The sequence below is a fragment of the Euprymna scolopes genome, chromosome 14, assembly GCF_053919585.1.
Source record: "Euprymna scolopes isolate OS-2025 chromosome 14, ASM5391958v1, whole genome shotgun sequence".
Lineage (NCBI taxonomy): Eukaryota > Metazoa > Mollusca > Cephalopoda > Sepiida > Sepiolidae > Euprymna > Euprymna scolopes.
The window spans coordinates 54017803-54039904 of NC_136495.1; the positions used below are offsets into that span (position 1 = coordinate 54017803).

Consider the following 22102-nt stretch of genomic DNA (forward strand, 5'->3'; position numbering starts at 1 on the left):
GTCCGTCAAGTACAAAGTAGCTGAACAGTGGCTTGGTTCCCACCAGTTTTGACAAATAACAAACCGGGTCTTCAATAGAGGTGTGTGCTCTATCCCAACCATCATCAATAAACCTAAAGTAATCTCCTTAGCATTAGACAAAGCCAAATTCTTTGCCAAAAACTTTGTATCTAATTCTATCCTATTCAATCAGGGTCGCTAACTCCCCATATTTTCTTCTGTGTCTAATGTTACCAAGCTAATCAAAAGTAAAGCAACTGGCCCTAGCAGCATTCCTAGTATAGTGCTGAAAACGCTTCAACCAGAACTAGCTCCCATACTTACAAAATTGTTTAAGCATTGTCTTAATAAGAAATGCTTCCCAACACTCTGGAAAATATCATCAGTATGTTCTGTATTTAAGAATTCAGGTAATTGGTCATCTTCCTCTCAATACAGACCAATCAGTCTCCTGTGCGTCATGAGTAAATTTCTGGAATCTGTGTTAAATAATAGTCTTTATAGCCTATTGGGGGATGCTCTTTTCCCTTTCTTGCAACCTCTTTCTCACAGAAGAGACGTTGCGAACCTGTCTCTGCTTTATCGTTATTTTCATGGTAAGTGCTTGTCTGAGCTCCAATCTATGGTCCTTCTGGTCTGACTTTCACAAAAAACATTCGTCCAGCTGAAACCACGATCAATAATTTCCCCCACTCTTTATCTGTGCTTAAACCTAAATGTAGATTCCATGAACAAAGCTTCTTTCTTAGAACTGCACGCCTGTGGAACTCTCTTCTGGTTACCCGCTTTCCAGCTGACTACAATATTGTCATCTTCAAGTCCAATGTGGAAATTGCTGCTCTGAAACTCATCTCAGCAAAGAAGATCAAATAACTGAAAGGTGCTGAATACGCATTATTTTAGAAGGAAATATAGGTTTTGCAATACACACAAATATTATAAGTCAGCTATGGGGTTTTTAACCGCATTATGTGTCTAAGACTGCCTTTACCGTGCGGTCATTGTATATCAGTTATTTCAGTGTATGCTCCTACTTGATGTAATAGTCAAGATATTATCATGAAATTTTACCAAGAATTGGGAAATTGTCTTTTAAGAATGTCCAAGGATAAAGTTTTGTTACTCAGTGATTTCCACGCAGGAGTTGGATGTGATCATGAAACTTGGGATATCTTAAGGAGGTAAAGTTTTCTCGAGTTGTGCACAGAATTTGGACTTGCAGTGTGTAACACCTTCTACCAACAAAAGCTTATTCGCAAAACAATATGGATATCCTCTAGGTCCAAGGATTCTCATATTGGACTATATTATCACATGAAGACGTGATTTTTAGGATATAATTAGAGTTATGCAAGATGCTGAGTGTGGTACTGACCAAAAACTTGTCTATGCAAAGATCAAGATGTGAATCAAGAGGAAAGTGAAACTTGGTGGATTTTAAAGTGTCAAAACGCATCGATGTCTCTAAGCTTAAAAGTGTGGATTTGTGTGAGAATCTAACGAACTTGGAATGTCTGGAATAGTGGGTGAATGTCTGGTATTCTGGTAGGATACCCCATCCCCAGCTTGTACAAAATGAAAAGAAAACTGAAAATAAGCACCACCAAAATACTGGGACGTTCTCTTGCCACGTCTGTGAACGATTATAAAAGTGTGAAGCTGGGTGGAAAAACCACCGACATGTATATGGATGCATGACATCAACCTGAAGATATGGTAAGCTTCTGTGAAGTAGCAATCATATATATATATATATATATATATATATATATATATATATATATATATATATATATATATATATATATAATGTAATAGTCACAAAGATTATTGCATAATTAAATGCTTTTATAAGAGTCTGTGTTGCTTTTGGCAATAAAATAAATCTCAAAACAAAAGAAAATGGCTTGGCAAGATAGACATTCACATCTCTCAGATGAAAAATGCATGAACCCTGAGGTTTACGGACTAAAAAGGAAGAAAGCGAAAATAAATATAAGTAATTATTTATTTATTGCTAACAAAAGGTTGTGTGTTTGACGATGGGGAGTTCAGGGAGGAAAGGGGGGGGGCGTAAATAACCGGTTCTGAAGAGAGTGAGAGTTAAGACAACAAAAGCCGACAGTGTGATCCAATGTCCTCGCAAGAAACCCGTCAATTCATCAGCAAGTTTCACAAGTGAGTTGAAAGAAAAAAAAAACTTTGTGTGTGGTTTCTCTCTCTCTCTCTCTCTCTCTCTCTCTCTCTCTCTCTCTCTCTCTCTCTATCTATCTCTCTCTATCTTTCTCTCTATCTGAAGTTTTATAAAAAAAAATGTCTGCTTAAAAGTACAGTTTTTAATGGAAGTCATATTTCTGTGTGGGTAAAAGTTAGAAACAATCAAAAATGCATCTAGATGAGTAAAAAGAGAAAAAACATTCTTTTGTGTTTTTGTGTTTCCATCTCTCTGTCTCCCTCTCTATCTCTCTCTATCTCTATTGATTTCTCCCATTCTATCTATTTATCTATTTTAAGTTTTATAAAAATGCACTTGCATAAAAGAACAGTTTTTTTTTCATCTTCTATTATTATACAAATAAAAGTTGAATTGCTGTCTGTGTATAATTGAGTAAAATCCAAAAAATACACTTAGAAACCTTACATTATCAGTTTCCATATAAAATAAACATTTTGGAAGAAAAGACGAGTTATGATTTGAAGAGACACTGAAACGAAGAGTCATGTCTGCTTGTTGTGTGGCGACTAAATCGCAAAGCGATTCTGACGAACGCTAAAAAGCAAATATCTCGAATAACTTACCATCTTTTTTTCTCCACTCCGTTTCGATCCGCTCTCTTTGTCACTCCCAAAAGCAAGTAAGTTTTCACAATAATGCATTAACTCAAAATATTTTAAACCAATGAAAATCGTTTCAAGCCTCAACAGTAACTTGGAAACTTCTATAAAAAAAACAGTGACCAAATGAGATTTTCTCCAAACTTTACCAGCCAGCTGCATCGAAGAACATTTGTTCAACTCCCACTCCGGGCCTTTAGTCAGGGGAAGCGAAAGGAACATATCAATAACTCACATACAAGCCTTTTTCATCTTGCACATACATCCTTATACACTAGCCAGAGTGAGGTGAACAAAAACGAATTGCTGCTAACATCTATACACACACTAATAAGAACAAGGTAAACCAACGCACATACATACACAGAACCACGCTACCAAATACTCACATATATTACTTACATATGCATATTATTCACTCTATGAACATTTTGACTTATGACTATTTACTCAATTTTCTTTATTAAACATATTCATGATCGAAAATAACTTTTATATGCTTATAAAATTGTAGATATAAAAATGTTTTGCTATATAATTTCATCTTTTTCTCAATTTTTCATTTACAAGACTCTGTTTAAGCTTTAGTTGTAATTTCTATTTTCTCAGTGTTTCATTTATTTCCACTTTTATATGTATTTCTCTTCATTTTATTCTTTCGCTAAAACATAACTTTTATGCCACAATTTATATTTAATGTTTATGTGGTTCTTGGCCATAACCAAAAGACATTATTATCATCCACAATCACCGCTAATAAAGCCAAGGATTACATCACTGTTGCTTTTAATGGATGCTCCGTGTATGCCATGCACATGTTTATTGGTACACTATTTTCTCTGGGTGGAAAGAGTACACACTGTTAAAGGAATAGAGGATTACCCATTGCCCCTGTAATCAGGTGAGTCTACAAAAATTGATTTATAAATCATCATCATCATCATCATCATCATCATCATCATCATCGGTTTTACATGTTAGCATGTGTTAGTCGGTTTTAATAAATTGACTTAAAAGCTTACTTATATCTGGACAGGTTTTTTATTCATCCCTCTTTCTCACAAGTTCATTTTTATATCCCTTCCTTACATTTTTTCCTGAACCTACTACCTGAACTGGTCTACATCTACTGGCCCAAGAATTCTCATCCATTTCTTGAAATTTCACTGCTGAAATATCTCTATCCTCTAGCTTCTTCTTCGAATTTCCGTGCAACCGAGTGTCAACAATACTGTAATTTTTGTTGCTTTGTTGAACTTTGAACTTTTGGTGCCTATATCCTGTACTGATGAAGAGACTTGGTATCAATAAATATCTATTTCATCTCAGAAATGATCGTATGCATAACTGTTGTCGGTGTTTAATTCTTGAAACGAATATGAATTACTATATTTTATGATTGATTAGGGGGTTGATTGAATTTTGGGTTTGTGTATATTACGTTGGCATTATTCTTTAAATATAGCTTATATATATCTTATTTAGTTAGTTAATACGTCGAATCTTCAGCCTAATTCTTTCATTTCCATATGCATAATGTTTGTAGTGACTGCTACATATGGCCAGAACAAATCCATGGCAGGAACATTTTCATAGCAATCACCGTTTTCAACACCCATACGTATCAGAACATGCAAAGACACAATGTTGTGATCAAGCCACTTGCACGTATGGAATTAAGGAACTATGTTACGTTTGCGCACATAGAGATAAATCAAACAGGCTGGAACTTCCAAGAACAATATAAAGATTCGCTGTGAAAATCAAATTGGTTTTTCTCTTGTTTCCACAATGGTGGATGTTAGAATAACTCGGGAGGCGTTAAAATTCCCCATCTTGAATTTGCACGCCATGCACAGGCACCTTTATCCTCATTATGGAAAATTACCATATTGAATGAGAATTTAATTCTTCCTTTTTAAACAATGTTATTTCAAACTACTGCGTTTTATGTGATGAACACACATAGCTTTTGTCCTCATGATTATTGACTGTTCATTTTACTCTCAGAAAATAATCACATTTATTCCAAGCCATGTGCGACACTCGGGACATAGAAAAATCAGTAATTTTAAGCTCCATGCTATTCTCACAAAATCGTCTGTCCCCTTGCTAATTCTGCATAATGAACACTCATTACAAGAAAACACGTTCGTTGGAACCATTTGACCCCATATTCTTAACACGTAAATGAATGTTGTTTATTTCATATTAATACAGCGATTTCGAGTTTTTTGTGAGGTGCCATTATTTTTCAGAGTTATTTCTATATTTTATTTTTATGTACATGAAGATGTTAGTGTTATTAATGTTATAAGCTTTGTTCAGTAAAAAAAAAAAAAAAAGCTGCTGCAGCCTTTTTTCATGTTTTCATCCTTGTTTTATTAAAAAGTTTTGTTTGAAAAAAATATAATTTCCTATTGTCGCATTTAATCTCTCATCAAGTCGTAAAAAAATGTAGAAAAAAGTTTCCGCAGCTTACAACTATCATCGCATTTTTTATGTATGTATTCCAAAATTATCCCCTTCAGTTACAGCAGAGATAACTATGATGCCCAAAAGTAATGCAACCTTCGGACGGGTGTCAAAGAACCCCATAAATGTGCTCACCTATTCCATCCAAGCATTTGTAAATACAGAGGCCAAGACTTGCTTAGTCGGGCCCGAGATTCAAAGACTCCTCAGATACCCAGATGAGTAGTTGATACTAACCATCCACCGGATAAGAGGCATAACCAATAACTGGCTATACATCAAGGGACTTCTGTCTTTGTGCATATGGGTGGGGTTGAAAGAAACACGACAAGTGGTATACTTGTCAGACAACACATCTGGTTTCTACTTCTCGTAAACGGCATTAAAGGATCTGGACCTTTTGCCTTCCAATTTCACAACATCATTGTCATAAGACAGCTCTGTGAGAACAAAAGAAACAGCCATTGTGGATGCCTGCACAGAACACCAGTTCTGAATAAACCAGAGACGATCCTATTCAAGTCAACAGAAACCAACAGACAGGAATTGGAACAATGGCTAAGGGAACACATCAACTCAAGCACGCTCAACACATATCCACATCAACCACTACAGACAATGGAGAGTAAACCCTTAAAAATAAAATTCCTCCCAGATGTGACACCAACAGCAGTCCACACACTAATACCTGTCCCTCATCTCTGGAAGAAAAAAGTGAAGCAGAGACGTTGCACTGGGGATAATAGAACTGGTACCAGTAGGCATGCAGTACTTGGTGTTCAAGAATAGTGGTCACGCCAAAAAAGGATGGATCTACAGAAGTTGAATGATGTCACCACGGAGGAAACGCACCACACCTCATCTCCATTCAATCAGGTCTTGGCAATACCAGCATACTAGAAAAATGGTACTAGACACGTGGAATGGATACCACAGTCTGCCGCTATCTCCAGCCGCATGGGATGCCACTACATTCATTACCGAGTGGGGTCAATATAGATACTGTCGAGCCCCTCAAGGATTCCATGGATTAGGAGATGGTTACACTCATCAATTCGATGACATCACCGTGGACATGGCTTGGAAAATAGACGACAGCCTCCTATAAGAATTTTCATTCTGGTATACAAATGACTATATAAATCATTACGCAAAGGGAGTGTGTTTAATCCAGATGAGTTCCACTTTTCGGTAATTGAGGTAGAATTTACAGGGTTTCTAGTTAAACCAACAAATAGAACGATAGAAGCCATCTTTAACTTCCATGACAAATATTACTGGGGTTAGAGCCTGGTTTGGACTCATGAACCAGGTATCGTATGCTTTCTCAGAAGCAGAAGTTATGGCTCCCTTCCAAGAGTTATTAGACAAAAAAGAGAAAGTTCTATTGGGACGAAACACTGGAGCACATATTCCAGAAATCAAAGAGAGTGATAGTGAAAAGGACAGAGAAAGGTATCCAAATGTCCGAAATGAACAGAGTAACAGGACTTGCGGCAGACTATAGTAAGACAGAGGTATCATAGTTCCTATTTTAGAAACAGTGCAGATGTGAGCGTGAATTGAACCTGAGTTGTGGGGGTGGTTATTGGAAGCTCATTCTGGTTGGATCCCGTTTTACAAATGACATAGAATATGCACTGGTGGAAGGAGAAGCTTTAGTCTATGAGCTAGAATTGTGCCGGATGTTCATACTTGGATGCCCAGACTTGCTGATAACAGGGGATCACTTACCACTAATAAAGATATTTTCAAACCAAGCCTTGGAGAATATCAAAACCCTCCACTTATTAAATTTCAAGGAAAAGACACTGATGTACAAATCCCAGATTAAACATTGCTCTAGAAAACTCAATTTAGCCCCTGATTATGCATCTCGATACTCAACAGGTACCCCACCAAAAGACGAGGACCAAACAATTGACATTGCAGTTAAAGCTGGTTTCACATCAATGCATGAGAATGAACCTAAATTGAAAGCTATGGGAAAGGATTGTGGCTGCGGCAACCACAGATGAAGAATGCAGAACCTTGAGAGGTCTAATTCAAAATGGCTTCCCTCAGTCACGCAACGATATCTCACCCATGGTTCGAGTCTTCTGACCTAAGCGTGAAGAGTTATACTGCTTGGAAGGAGTTAAAGTCAAAGGCAACAAAATCCTGATACCTTGACAACATTGTGCAGAGGTATTAGAATCCCTTCACTCCGCAGATCAAGGTGTGAATGGTATGCTAGCGAATGCAAGACAACGATTCTTCTGGCCAGGTTTAAATGCTAACATCAGGCAAACCAGATTCTAGTGCCACACTTGCAACACAATCGCACCATCTCGACCTAGTGAAGCCTTAACATCCCCAGCGGATCTGGAATTTCCATTCAATCAAGTGGTGGTCGATTTTGTTGATATATAAGGTAGAAACATTATGGTGTATGTGGATCGATATACTGAATGGGTTGAAGTGGCCCTTATGACGTCAGGAAGAGCCAAAACGGTATGTGATATCTTAAGAAATTGGTTCTGTACTTATGGTGCACCCAAAGAAATTTCTTCAGATGGTGGACCACCATTTGATTCCCAGAAGACGACTCCTTTTTGAGGAACTGGGGTATACGGAAACGTACCTCATCAGCCTATTATGCTCAAAGCAATGGTCACACAGAATTAGCTGTTAAAACCGCAAAGTGCATACTAGCTGACAACACGGACAGTTATGGACGCCTATGTCATGATCGGGCTTCTCGGGCATTATTAACCCATCAAAACATTCCTTTACATGACCTTGACATATCCCCAGCCATAATGCTATATGTTCGGGTCATTAAAGATCATCTTCCCATCTTACAGAATAAATACCAAACAAGGAAACAGTGGAGAGAAATAGGTGAATTAAGAGAGGTGGCAATGGTCAAGAGGCATATTCGGAATGAACAGTTCCACAACCAGCATTGCTATCCACTCCAGGAACTCAAACTAGGAGATTTTGTCCAGATTCAGAACCAGGATGGTTACTACCTATGGTGATGGATGATGAAGGGAATGATCATTGAGACACATGGGAATTGACAGTACCAAGTGTGAATAGATGAGAACAATAGAGTAACATTACACAACTGCCGGTTTCTCTATAAAATATACCCAGTTGTGGATGGCCCACATTACGACACATGAAGAACTTCAAACCCATCCATAAACCATGATCCCCCACAGGAACAACTTCCTGGGGAAGCAATGGAGGTTGAACAGCACGTCAACATTGAATCACCCAGTGAGCATGAAGAAGAAATAGAAGTTGATGATACCATGGGAAAATATGCATAACCAGTCAGTGCTCTTCCATTAAGGAGACCTTCATGTCAGAAAACTAGAGCACCAAGGAATTTATCACCACAAATGCAAATGAAAGTCACACAAATTTTTTACTGTGCATGAAATTGATCACAACAATTCATCTTGCGGGCATATATAGGTATAAGAGTTATCTGTCCTTGACAATAGGAGGCAACCAGAGTGATCTCTCGTAGATAAGAAAGCAACGAGAGTAACTTCTGATTCCTATAAAGACAGAACACGTGGGCACAGCCATTTGTATTTTGTATCGAGCTCACCACGAGCATGAAGGATACAATATTCTGCTTTAATTACTCTTACAATGAGAAAAATGATTTGATGGAGAATCTAAAACCTTCGTGATAGATACGAGGAACATACATTGATTTTTATTTTAGCAGGAAAAAGATTATTAGAAAATTTAAAAAATAGAAAATAATTAAGCAGAAATTCTGTTATTTTTAACAATCTTTGCTTAAATTAAAAAATGCGATTTATATATATATATATATATATATATGTATGTATATATATATGTATGTATATATATATGTATATATATATGTATATATATATGTATGTATATATATGTATATATATATGTATATATATATGTGTATGTATATATATATGTATGTATATATATGTATATATGTATATATATGTATATATATATGTATATATATATGTGTATGTATACATATATGTATGTATATATATATGTATATATATATGTATATATATATGTATGTATATATATGTATATATATGCATATATGTATATATATATATATGTATATATGTATATATGTATATATATATATATATATATAGTAGTAAGTTATAAAATATATACAATGATTAAGCTTAATCACCATATATATTTTATAACACTACCTAGCTCTACCTACATATTGAGCACTGTTGAAGTAAATACTTAAAGTTTACACATAAATCTATACTTTCGTATATTAATTTATGTGGTTAAATGAAGTAATCATATATATATATATATATATATATATATATATATATATATATATACGAGGCAAAGAATACTTGACCGTATTTATTGTTTAAAAATCAACAAGGAATATATATGTGTTAGTTAGTTTATTTTACCAGTATATCAACGTTATTGGGTTATTTAAGGCTGAGGAAATGGTTTGGTTTGGTTTATTTACTGTTTGTTATTTTCGAGATTTTGTTGATACTGAAACTGAAGTAGAAATGATGCTATTTGATGGGTACTATTTATATATTGCATTTTTTGGATGTTTAATTTTTAGTATGTTTTGTTGTATAACTTTGTTTCTTTTAGAAATTCTAATAGATTTTTGGGATCAACTTTGTTAAAAAATGTCTTTTCAAATTGTTTTCTTGGAAGTATTTTATCTGTGTTTGATTGAAATCTATTCAGTTAGTTCGGATGTGTTTCACCGTGTAGGGTTCTTGACATTTCACTTTTTAGTAGGTATGAATGGTTGGCAGCGGTATGTCCTATTTGGAGTCTTATCGTTATTATTTCTTATTTTGTCATTTTCCTGTTGGAGATTTTAACTTCTCCCCATTCTTTGAGGGCGGGTTTAATTTGGTAAAGTTTATTGTCTTTGTAAGAGTTCCATAACTCTTGTCATTTGGATATAATAAAGTTATTTATTAGTAGTTTGTAGTTAGTGTGGGGCACTTTTATGTTGCTTGGGTTCATTTTCAGTGATCCTTTTGTTGCTGTATCAGCTTTTTCGTTTCCTTTTAGTCTGACATGGCTGGTTATCCAGAAAAAGGTCTTTGTTTTGGGTAATAACGTTGCTTTTTTTTTTTTTTTAGGAGATTGATAGTGAGAGAATTGCTTAGACTTTTGCCTTTTTAGTGATGTTAACACTGATAGTGAGTCTGAAAGTATACTGTTATTGTTATGGTTGAGTTCAAGTGTAAGGTCTAAGGCTACATTTATGGCTGTGGCTTCAGCACCGAATATTGATGCATTATCTGGTAGGTGTTTTTGGCATATGATGTTATTCCATTCTAGGCCACTTCTTCCCCAACTGTACTGACATGCAGAAGTTCAAGTGTAATGTGAATCGACATCTTGCTGCCCAAATCCCAACATAGTACCCCAGTAGTTGTTGCCCCTGATAGTAGCCTCCTACACCAAAGTGACAATCTGCCTTATGTGCCTTGTTTGGGGTGAAAATGTAATAAAAAAAATATTTAAAAAAAAAAAAAATAAATAAATAATTTAAAAAAAAACATATACCTGTACTTCCACATATATTCTTGTCTTTAGAGCCATCAGTATACATTTGAATTTGGATGTTGCTCTAATATGTTGTTTAGGTGGTCTATGTAAATTGAAGGGTGTATGTTAGTTTTGGAATATTTTGATAGGTTCAGAATGATTCTAGGTTTTTTAGTGACCAAGGAGAATGTTCAGGGAATTTTGATTTATGTATGCTGTTTTTGTCTATTTGATAGTTTTCTAGTGAGTGTTCTATTTTTAATCCAAGAGTTTTTGTTATTTTTTTCCTGTTGGAAGAAAGTTTGGTATCCGGGATTGATAACACAATTGTAGGTTGGGTTAGTAGGGTTTGAAAAAAGTTTAATGTAATATTGTAGTACAAATTTTTCCTGCTTTAGATGGAATGGACAGGCATAGGCTTCTGCATATATACTGTTTACTGGAGAGGTGCTATAAGCTCCTAGTGTCAGCCTGAGTCCTTGATTGTGGATGGTTTCTAATTTTTTTAAATAGGACTTTTTAGCTGTTCCATAAATTACAAGGTCTATCAGCCCAAAGGAAAAAACATTTTTAGAGTAGAAGGCTTTCCAGCATCTAGGGACCTCAGCAGTACCCTTAGTACCCTCAGCACCCTCACATATAGGATTCTTCTAGTTATTATTCAATCATGTGTTAGAAAAAAACAACAACAATTATTTCAGATTTCAGAGTAGGGAATTGATGCTTTGTAGCTAATCGAATTTTTTTGAAAGGGTAAATAAAATGTATTAAGGATGAACTATTTCAGAAGAAAGCCAAATTTGTAAACTGGTAACTCATAATCTGGAAATATATTGTCAGTAATATGTGTCTGCCTGATTGTAGTTCTTAATTTGTGGATATGTAATGAATTTCGATCTGACAATTAAGCAAATACCCTTGGTTTTAATCGGTTTTGATTGAAATGCAGTATTCTGAATTTTGGATTCTGCTATTATAGTGGTATTAATAGGTCAACAGATCTAAGCATATGACAGGTAAACACAATGACGCACACACACTCACACAGAATATGTTGCACTGTCTCATTCTCTCTCTGTTGCCATCTCTCTCTCTCTCTCTCTTTCTCTCTCTCAATAATGTAAGTGGTAGAACACACAGAATCTATCACACTCTCTCTGCCTCTTTTTTTCCTCGCCATTTCTCTGTCTCTCTGTCCCTCTTTCTGTCTAAAGGTAAGAACCAATCAAAAAGTGTTTTTGAGTCCATTCTAACATGGTCTGCATAATATATTGAAAGGGATATGTAGATTTTCTGCTCTAAAAGAAGGTGGCGGCCATCTTGAATATATCGAAGAAGTTACTATTCACTAAATGCAGAACATGGAATAACACAATATGTATGTCCAGCCAATCAAATTATCAGTATTAGCAGACATGAAGCAGGGAGCATTCAGTATCTAGTGAGGTAATGGGCCTGACATGAATATTGGAAGCACATAACAACAAAACAAAATAATTATGGTGAAGCATGAGAAGCATATACTATGAAATAATTGCTCTGGTGATGACTGGGGTAGCGAAAGTAGAAAATTATTAGAGGTTAAGTTGCCATACTCTACTGCCTCTAAGAATGTCATAATTGGGAGAGTGAATCGGAGCAGAGAAATTTGTAGCAGACGAACTTGCAATAAGCAAAATAGCAGGAGTTAATTCTCACAACTTGAGATTTGAAATCCATTTTCTCTTTGGCTTGTCCAATCACAAGCTAACTCTCAATCACATGATCAAGTACATAAAAGGCGAAATCACAAACCCTCTTACTCTCTTTCTCCCTGGCTTCAGCTGGTGGCAGACATTCACCTCGGCGTTTGGCCCCAGGCCTAACATGAATACAACAAGCCAACATGACTATCGTCAAATCTTGTTTGCACATGCCTTTCACATACATACTCTTTCCTACCATGAGACGCTAACCCTTTGTCCTGTATCTACTATCACACGCATGCTCCTATCAACATGTAAATACTTTGAACACTTTTCTCTCTGTTTCAACAGACCTGACCTATATCTAATTGTCGGATATCTAATCTACGTCTCCACATCAGGAACTCTTTTCACGACTAGTATAAATACAAGCGCACAAACACTGAACTCTTCTACTAACCCATTTCTCTCATGTACACGTTACTAACAAGATGGCAAATAAAGTTGCTTTTGAATATAGAATGAAACTCCCATTTCGTTGTCTCTTCTTTATTTTTATAAAGTAATAGGGTTCGTGTGTTTCTGTCTGTGTGTACAGCTCTTCATCATCAACGAAATATAAAGGAGGTAAGAGGGTAGATCTCTCCTGGTAGAGAAACATTAGAACCCATTTTAGGATGTTTCTGTTATAGGAGACATAAGAATCTTTGCCTAATTTCTTTATATACTAGTCTACAAACCACCCCCATATCGAATGACTTATGCTCATTTGCATATCCCATTATATTAAATCTCTTTAACTAATTACCTCGACCTTATTACATATTGGAAATATTCTAATCATTTCAACTGTACTATTTACAAAATCTATTTAACATTTAATTATTTAATATATTTTCATTTAATTTTATATTCGATTTATTTCACTTTACGTATATTATCAAAACAATTCATTGGCGAGGAAGCTTTATGTTTTGGGATTGTATTGAAAATGTAATGGAAATTTCAATTTCGTTCCGTTTTAATCTTTTATATTTTACTTGCCAATATAATTGAAAGAATACAATTCAACTATCGTAATTTTATATAAATAAACAAAAACAAATATTTTAAAATAAAACTTTATTAAAAAAGAAATAATTTTATTTTTAAATGAAAAAAATCAATTTAGTAAAATAATTGTATTAAACACCCCCAGCCTTGTCAGCAAACCTGTAAACCTATAAAAGTTAACATTTCGAATGTAAACAGTGATTTTTCGATTTTGTTAGCGCTTGCCGCAATTAAACACAATTAAAACGGAACTAACTTTATTTCCATTCTATTTTTTAAACAACCCCCAAAACACAACGCTCTCTTCCAGTTATAGCCAATGTTTTTTTAATTAAATAAAACAGGTCAAAATAAACAGATAAGCGCATTTTCTTTTACATTTTTCTTACAACCATTGTCATTTAACCAACTGCAGGATATCGTTACTTTTGTGGGGTTGTTTTGAAAATGGCACGGAGATTATAATTTCGTTCCAATTTAATCTTTCTGGCCGAGCCTATTTCGAAAGCCTGTCTTATCATAGATTTGAACTACAAATAATTTATTACATTTTGATTATTACTATCTTAAGACTTAAAGCTTATATTTATTTCATTTTTCTATTTATATATTGAATTAGTTATTTCCAGTCTTATTTAAACTTAGCGCTTTCTTTAAACCGGATGAACCTTTTATAAAAATATGAGTTTAACGTAAAGAACACGAACAAGGTTTTATTCAACTGAATTTCTTCCAGTTTACTAACAAAATATATAAATTTAAAAGAGATATAATTAATAAAATAAAAAGGTTATGTAATTTAAAAGAAATACACGTACTCACAAAAGCAGAACTTTTTTTACACATTTTTTTCTTTAAAACCATAACAATGAGACTAACAATTACCTAGATCTTAGTAATTATTTGTTTTAATAGAACTGTTTTAATTGTACTGTTTACTTAGTTAACCTAAGTTGGTATTACATTTATTTTACATTTACTTTTTTTTTTTAATTATTACTTTTAGATTGTGACGTTTACACCCGGAAGTAATGAGTCACACGTAGGTCGCTTTTATTCATTCCTTTTGGTCAAGATCAAAGTGTAGTATCTGTTCTTCAGATGCTGCACTTCATTTTCTTGTTCTCTTTCGGTGGAGGAGAAATCCTTCACGACTGAGACAATTTTTATTTTTGTACCTTTTCTCCACGTTAAAAAACGACCCTGGTGTCTAACTCTGTCCCGTGGGGAGGCATAGTAAATAGGTACAATATAATTGTTTATAATTGTACTATTCAGAAATATTATTTATAGTTCGTCCATTTCAGTTAGTATACATTTCCTTTACGCTTAATTAATTTACAATCATTAATATCGTTAAACAATTCCGTTTAAAACCGAAATTATGCCACCCAAACGAAGTAGAAACGAAAGTGAGGAAGAAAGAATGGAAAGATTGGAAGCTAATAGACTAAGAGTTGCTGCAATTCGCTCCAATGAAAACAATTCAGATAGAGAAAGACGTCTAGAACTTAACAGGATACGTCAAAGAGAAAGGAGAGCAAGACTGTCAGATTTGGAAAGAGAAACCCAACGTGAAGCTGACAGAACTAGACATGCTGTAAGGCGGTTAAATTCATCACAAGATGAAATTCAAGAAAGGCAAAGATATGCACTGGAAAGAGAAGCAATATTACGATCGAATGAATTATATGAGGTAAGTAGACGTACACAAGGTCAGTTGAGAGTGGCTCAACGACATCAGAATGAATCGGAAACCCAACGAAGCTTTCGCCTATACCAAGGGCAACAACGAGAGGCTGCATGGAGAGAGAGTATGACTTTGCCCCAGCAATTGACAGAAAACGAGGCAGCTAGACAACGAATGACTGCTTTGAGACACCATGAAATAGAACACTGCAATAGAAAAGGATTGCTCTACAACAAAAATGACTCTCTCACTACAGCTGATATAGGAAAAATGGACAAAGTATGTCAACATTGCTCAGCTGTAAAATTTAAAGGAGAAACCCCTGGTTGTTGTTGTTCTTCTGGCAAAGTTGTGCTTGATAGCTTTCCACCACTGCCTCAGTTGCTTCAAGATTTGCTCTCCGGCAATGGTCCCATCTCTAAAGATTTTCTGCAAAATCTACGCTGTTATAACAATTGTTTTGCAATGACATCATTTGGTCACAAAATTGCGGCAGTACATGGGTGGAATCCTTCTTTTAGAATTCGAGGCCAGGTTTGCCACCAGATTGGGAGTCTTTTACCACCTGAAGATGAAACAGCAAAGTTTATTCAAGTATACTTCTTGGATAGTCTGGAAGAGGAACTACATAATCGGGGACGTGACAGTAGACTCAATAGAGACATTCTCCAAAGTCTGACTGAATTTTTACATGAGAACAACAGCTTTATTTGTCAGCTGAAAACAACAAAGGAGAGGATTGAAGAAGAACACTTGGTAGAACATAAAGTTGTCATAAGGGAAGACCGAAGGCCGCAAGAAGAGCATCCACGGCGATTCAATGCTCCAACAACAACGTATGAGATTGGAATATTAATGGAGAATGAACCAACAGCTAACCGGGATATTGTCTTGCGTTTTAGAAATGATACATTAAAATGGATCTCCGAACTACATCCCCTCTACGATACTTTAATGTACCCGTTAATGTACCCCTATGGTTCTCCATCTTACAACATCTACATGAAGGCATCCAATGGGCGAAAAGTTACCCAACAGCAATTTTATTCGTACCATTTAATGACTCGGCCTGGAAACTATTTTCTCTGGTACCGAAGGCTATTTCAACAATGGCTGGTGGATGTGTACTGCAAGATTGAAACAGAACGTTTACAGTTCCTGAGGCGTGAGCAACAGACCCTGAGAGCTGACAATTATAGCAACTTGAGAGATTCAATTCTTAGGGAGGATGGGAATCCAGAACAGTTTGGTCAACGAGTTGTACTTCCGGCAACTTATACAGGAGGCCCTCGATACATGTTTGAGCGTCAAAGTGATGCCATGGCATATGTTCGGCGAATGGGCCGAGCCGACCTCTTCATCACGTTCACAACCAATCCAAAGTGGACAGAAATTACAGAAAATTGTCTTCAAGGGCAAGACCCTCAGGATCGTCCAGATATTGTTGCCAGGGTTTTCAGGCAGAAGCTAAAAAAGTTACTTGAATTTATTAAAAAGGGAGGATTTGGCAGGCTGAGGGCTTTCCTGTACAGTATTGAATATCAAAAAAGAGGACTGCCGCATGCACACATCCTCACCTGGCAGGCCCCAGAGGACAAACTTCTACCAGAAAAAATGGATCTCTGCATATCTGCAGAGATCCCTGACAAAGAGGAAGATCCTGATCTTCATGCTAAAGTGATGGCACATATGGTGCATGGACCTTGTGGACCATTTAATCCAAATTGTCCATGTATGATTGACAACAAATGTTCCAAAAAATACCCAAAAGAATTTCTTCAGTGTACCGAGCAAGGCCAAGACTCTTACCCCAAGTACAGGTGAAGAAAACCAGAAGATGGAGGCCAGACTGGTACAATAATGATGAAGAGAAATGGTCGGTATGTTAATCAAGAAATAACAAACCAGTGGATTGTTCCGTACAACAAGGTCCTCCTTCAGCAGTTCAACGCTCACATTAACGTAGAAATTTGAAGCTCGATCCAAAGCATCAAATATGTCCTCAAATACGTGAATAAAGGATGTGATCAAGCAGTGTTTGAACTACAAAGAACTGATGGAGCAGCTAACCAACAAGGCCAAGTACAAAGTCACATTGTGGATGAGATCCAGCAGTTCCAGAATGCAAGGTATGTCGGCAGTTCAGAGGCGGCCTGGAGGATATTGGAACATCCCATCTATGAACATTTCCCCCCAATTGTACAACTTTCTGTTCATCTTGAAAATGGGCAGCGTGTCATGTTCTCAGCTGATACTGCTCTGGAACGAGCCCAAGGTCCACCGCCTGCCACAACTTTGACAGCATTTTTTCAACTCTGCCATGAGGATGACTTTGCAAGGGGTCTCAAATACGCAGAAGTCCCTGAGTTTTACACTTGGAACAAATCGACAAAGAAATGGATGAGAAGAATGCGTGGGGTACAAGTTGAAGGTACTGAAAATGATGATGTATGGAAGGCACCATGCATTGGGAGAATCTACACGATTAGTCCAAAAGCAGGGGAGTGTTATTTCTTACGCCTGTTGCTCAATGAGGTTGCTGGTCCAACTTCATTTCAAAATTTGCGAGCATACAATGGTCAGGTGTTTGAAACATACAGAGCAGCGTGCCTTGCTCGAGGCCTTCTAGAAAATGACCATCACTTGCATCAAGCAGTAGGAGAGGCAAGTGCCACTCAATCACCTTCAAATTTGCGAAGCCTATTTGTGATAATTTTAACAGCCTGTGAGCCAAGAAATCCTCTTGAGATCTGGATGGCTTTTCGTGATGTAATATCTGAAGACATTCTTCACAGATACAGGCAAGAAGTTAACAATCCAGAAGCAGATTTTAATGAGGACATCTACAATAAAACTCTTTGTCTAATTGAAGAAAAAGTTCTCCTTATGTGCGGTCAACCATTGGCAAGCTATGGATTACCTGCACCAACGCAAGGGAGAGATGAAAGACTCGCGAGAGAGTATCAACGTGAAGTTACTTATAATCTTGAAGAACTTTCCCTACAAGCAGAAAATATGCAAGAAAAACTGACCGATTCTCAAAGAGAAGTTTACAATTCATTCATGGCAATGTTGGAAGCACAAGGTGAAATGAACAAAAACATGATGTTTCTTGATGCTCCAGGTGGTACGGGCAAGACTTTTGTAATCAATTTGATCCTTGCAAAGATTAGATCCATGAGAAAGATTGTGCTTGCAACAGCATTCAGTGGCATTGCTGCTACTCTACTACAAGGTGGCCGCACTCTTCACAGCACTTTTAAAGTACCCTTGGATACTCATCGAATGGATCAGCCAGTTTGCAAAATTACTGGTAACTCAGCCTTGGCAAATGTAATTAGAGACACCTCTGCAATCATTGTAGACGAAGCCCCAATGACGCACAAGAGTGCTTATGAAGCAATTGACCGAACACTGCAAGACATCACAGGAAACAAGAATCCCATGGGTGGCATTCCAACCTTATTTTGCGGTGATTTCCATCAAATCCTCCCAGTGGTTAAAAATGGCACAAGGGCTAACATTGTCAATGCAAGTTTGAAACAATCCTATCTCTGGAGGCACGTTATAGTGAAGAGACTGACTACTAATATGAGAGCCTATATCTCTGATAACACAGCTGCAGCAGACTTCTCAAAATTGCTTCTCCAAATCGGTAATGGTCAGTTTCCTATCACTTCTTCACCTGACACAATTAAGATTCCAACTGCGCTTGGTAAATGTGTCGGTAATCAGAAGCAACTGAAAGACAAAGTGTACCCAGACCTGCAAAACAATGGAAAATCACCGGATTGGCTTGCTGAGAGGGCTATTATTTCGCCATTAAACAGCAATGTGAATCATTTGAACAATTCAATAATGGATGAATTTCCAGGAGACACAAAGCAATACAAGTCAGTTGATTCGGCTACTAATGAATATGAAGCTGTTCACTACCCTGTGGAGTTTTTAAACTCTTTGGAGATATCTGGAATGCCTCCACACATTTTAAATCTCAAAATTGGATCGCCAATCATGATTCTTCGATCCTTGGAACCGCCAAAAACAACAAACGGAACCAGATGTGTTATCACCAGATTGCACACCAATGTACTTGAGGCCACCATTTCCTGTGGTCCCTACAAAGGCGAAACCGTTCTACTGCCAAGGATCCCCTTAGTTCCATCGGACTCAGAACTTCCATTTAAATTCCGGAGACTCCAATTTCCTGTGAAGGTGTGTTTTGCAATGAGCATAAACAAAAGTCAAGGTCAGACATTTAACACCATTGGCGTAGACTTGACATCAGACTGCTTCAGTCACGGTATGTTCTACGTCTCCATCAGCCGGACAGGAAGTTCAGAAAAACTCTACATTCTGGCTCCAAATCAAAGCAGCAGAAATGTAGTTTACCCTGAGGCTCTTCAGTGAAAAGTTCGAGAAATGGATATGAGGAAAAACTGACATGATCTGATTGTGGTAAGTTTTTAGTATTGAATGTGCAAGATAAAATTTAAGCAAGAGTTGAAAATTACTTCAATGAAAAATTTACTATGTAACATCAAGTAACCTTCCTTTGTGATGAAAATGTTTTGTGAAGTTCCTGATTGAATTTCAGTCACTACAAGAGGTAGTTAAAATGTTAATCACCTTATGCAATCGTTGCTCTTACAACATCAACTTACTGGAAAGGTGCCCACAGATTTTGGTACCCGAGTGCGCAACAAAGCTCCGTGCGAAGCACGGGTATCTTTGCTAGTAGTCTATATTTCAGTGACCCCGACGTGATATGGACACGCAACCTTATTCCATTTTGTCATCAAATCATAGCAATTTACAAATTGTAATTAAGCAGAATGATTATTAGCGAAAAACATACATGAGATACATGCAGGTAGTGTGGACATTTTGGATTAATATCTGGACCCAGTATTCTGTTTGCTATGATGTTTTGTTATAGACGGGAATAATTGTTTCCATTTTTTTAATATAGAGAAAAGATAACTGAAGATGAAACTACGAAGCTGAATCAAAGAAAACTAAAGAAACATTTTGCAGTGTCTGTGTTTTTTTTGTTTTTTTTAATCTGGAAGAGAGTATAGATTCTGAAGATATAATCATAATTGTCTAAATGAAAAAGGAAAACTGAACAGTAATATGAATTAAAATTGACTGCGGGAAGAGATCAAATTGAAAAACAGAGGAATCTGAGGGTTGGTTGGCTCTTTGTACTCAAGGATAATAAAGTCCTTAAATCTTAAGCGAGGACTATCAACTTTTCCAGTTCCTTCTGTTAAAAATATCTTCTTGGTCACGCATGCCACATAGCAAATCCAGCGCAATCAACTGCTGAGGATAATCTCAACATAGAGATAAATGGCTGTAATTAGAACAACCTGCTAAACCACACATGTGATCACACAAAACATTCGATCAGTAGGTAGAATTTTGTTCTCCAGCATGTGACAAAGCTCTTTAAAGTGTTCATATGGATGATAATGCAATCAACCATAGTTTACACAAAGCACACCCAGTCTCATTATTTTTCAGACGTGTGTGCTCATAAAATAAGTTTGCCAAAAAAAAAAATCGCTAAAAAAAAGGCATTTTTTGATAGAAATCACTCCAGACAAGGTATGAAGCTACTTGATGTAAACATCTAAAAACAAAATACTACTTCAAGGTAAAAAACTAGCCAACAATAAATGTTATATAAATAGATTCCAACTTAGAAAACAGCAATTCTTCCCCTTTCTCAGAAACATCATGCATAGAATGTGAGGACTGGAGGATAAAATAAGGGAAGTCAGCATTACGAAGCTGGTGAAAGTAAACGCATTATCCATTTTGTTCATCCGAATGCATTTTGGATGGCAGAAGCGACAAAAGTTAGTTTTAAAAGTAAACCGTTTGATTTGCTTATTTGACGTTAATAATCAGCACCATTTGTTGGCAAATGTTGTAGCGAGAGAAACAATGTTTATTGTTTTGCAAACATCCTAGTGTCTCTGGCCAGTGTTAGTTCATGCCCAGACAAGTCGTTGTAATAAGTAACTTAATTTCTTAGCCAGATATATTTACCTTCTCGCTATTATTCAGCAACACTAGCACATCTCATAGACACGAACGTGTAGATAAGACGAAATAGTTTTTGTTTTTTTTTACTTACAGCAAAGAAAACAACAAGGGAACAAAACCTGTAAGTATTTTTGACATTATTTATAAATTCAAATCTAATTGAAATTTTATAGTTTTCATGATTTTCTTTTGATGGAAATCGCTCCAGACAAAGTATGAAGCCATCTTATGTAAGTAGCTAAAAAAAAATACCACTTCAAGTTCAAAAGCTAGCCAACGATAAATATGTGAATAGATTCTAACTCAAAAAACAACAATTCTTCCCTCTTTATCATAAAACTAGCCTGGGTGCCCGGCATTGCCCGGGTGTTTGGAGGTGTATGTTGAGCAAAACAAGATTTTTTTTTTAAATGTTAAAAAAAATTTTTTTTTTTTAAATAAAAGTGGTAGTAGGCAGGCAGGCTCGATCCCGTTCTGCGAAGGAGGAAAAGAACATGAAAAAAAAGTGACGTCTTTGCCGTTGCGTCCATCGCCAAACCAGAAGTGACGAAGGTTTAAATTAAGGCTAGTCAATCGAAAAGAGGGGATGACTTTCGAAAATATCGGCGAAAAAATCGGCGAAAAAATCGACCCCCCCCTTGTAAAAACGTGCCCAATTCAAGGTTAAGGAATTAATGTTTTTACCCAATTTTTCGATATTTGTCGTCCGAAGGGTCGAGCTTCAAAACGATACCAATCT

The 22102-nt window shown here is 36.3% G+C and overlaps 1 protein-coding gene across 3 annotated transcripts in view; it reads left to right on the top strand.

Moving 5' to 3' along the window:
• Positions 1-2045: 2045 nt before the first annotated feature.
• Positions 2046-22102, top strand: part of LOC145293019 (uncharacterized) — a 33086-nt gene continuing 13029 nt past the window's right edge. The window contains exons 1-2 of one of the 3 annotated variants that reach the window (XM_080139301.1): positions 2061-2178; positions 21457-21484. The gene's annotated coding sequence lies outside the window, so the exon portion shown is untranslated. Of the gene's footprint in view, positions 2179-21346; positions 21485-22102 lie in introns of those variants that run through there. The other 2 variants (XM_080139302.1, XM_080139300.1) reach the window with 2 other exon arrangements.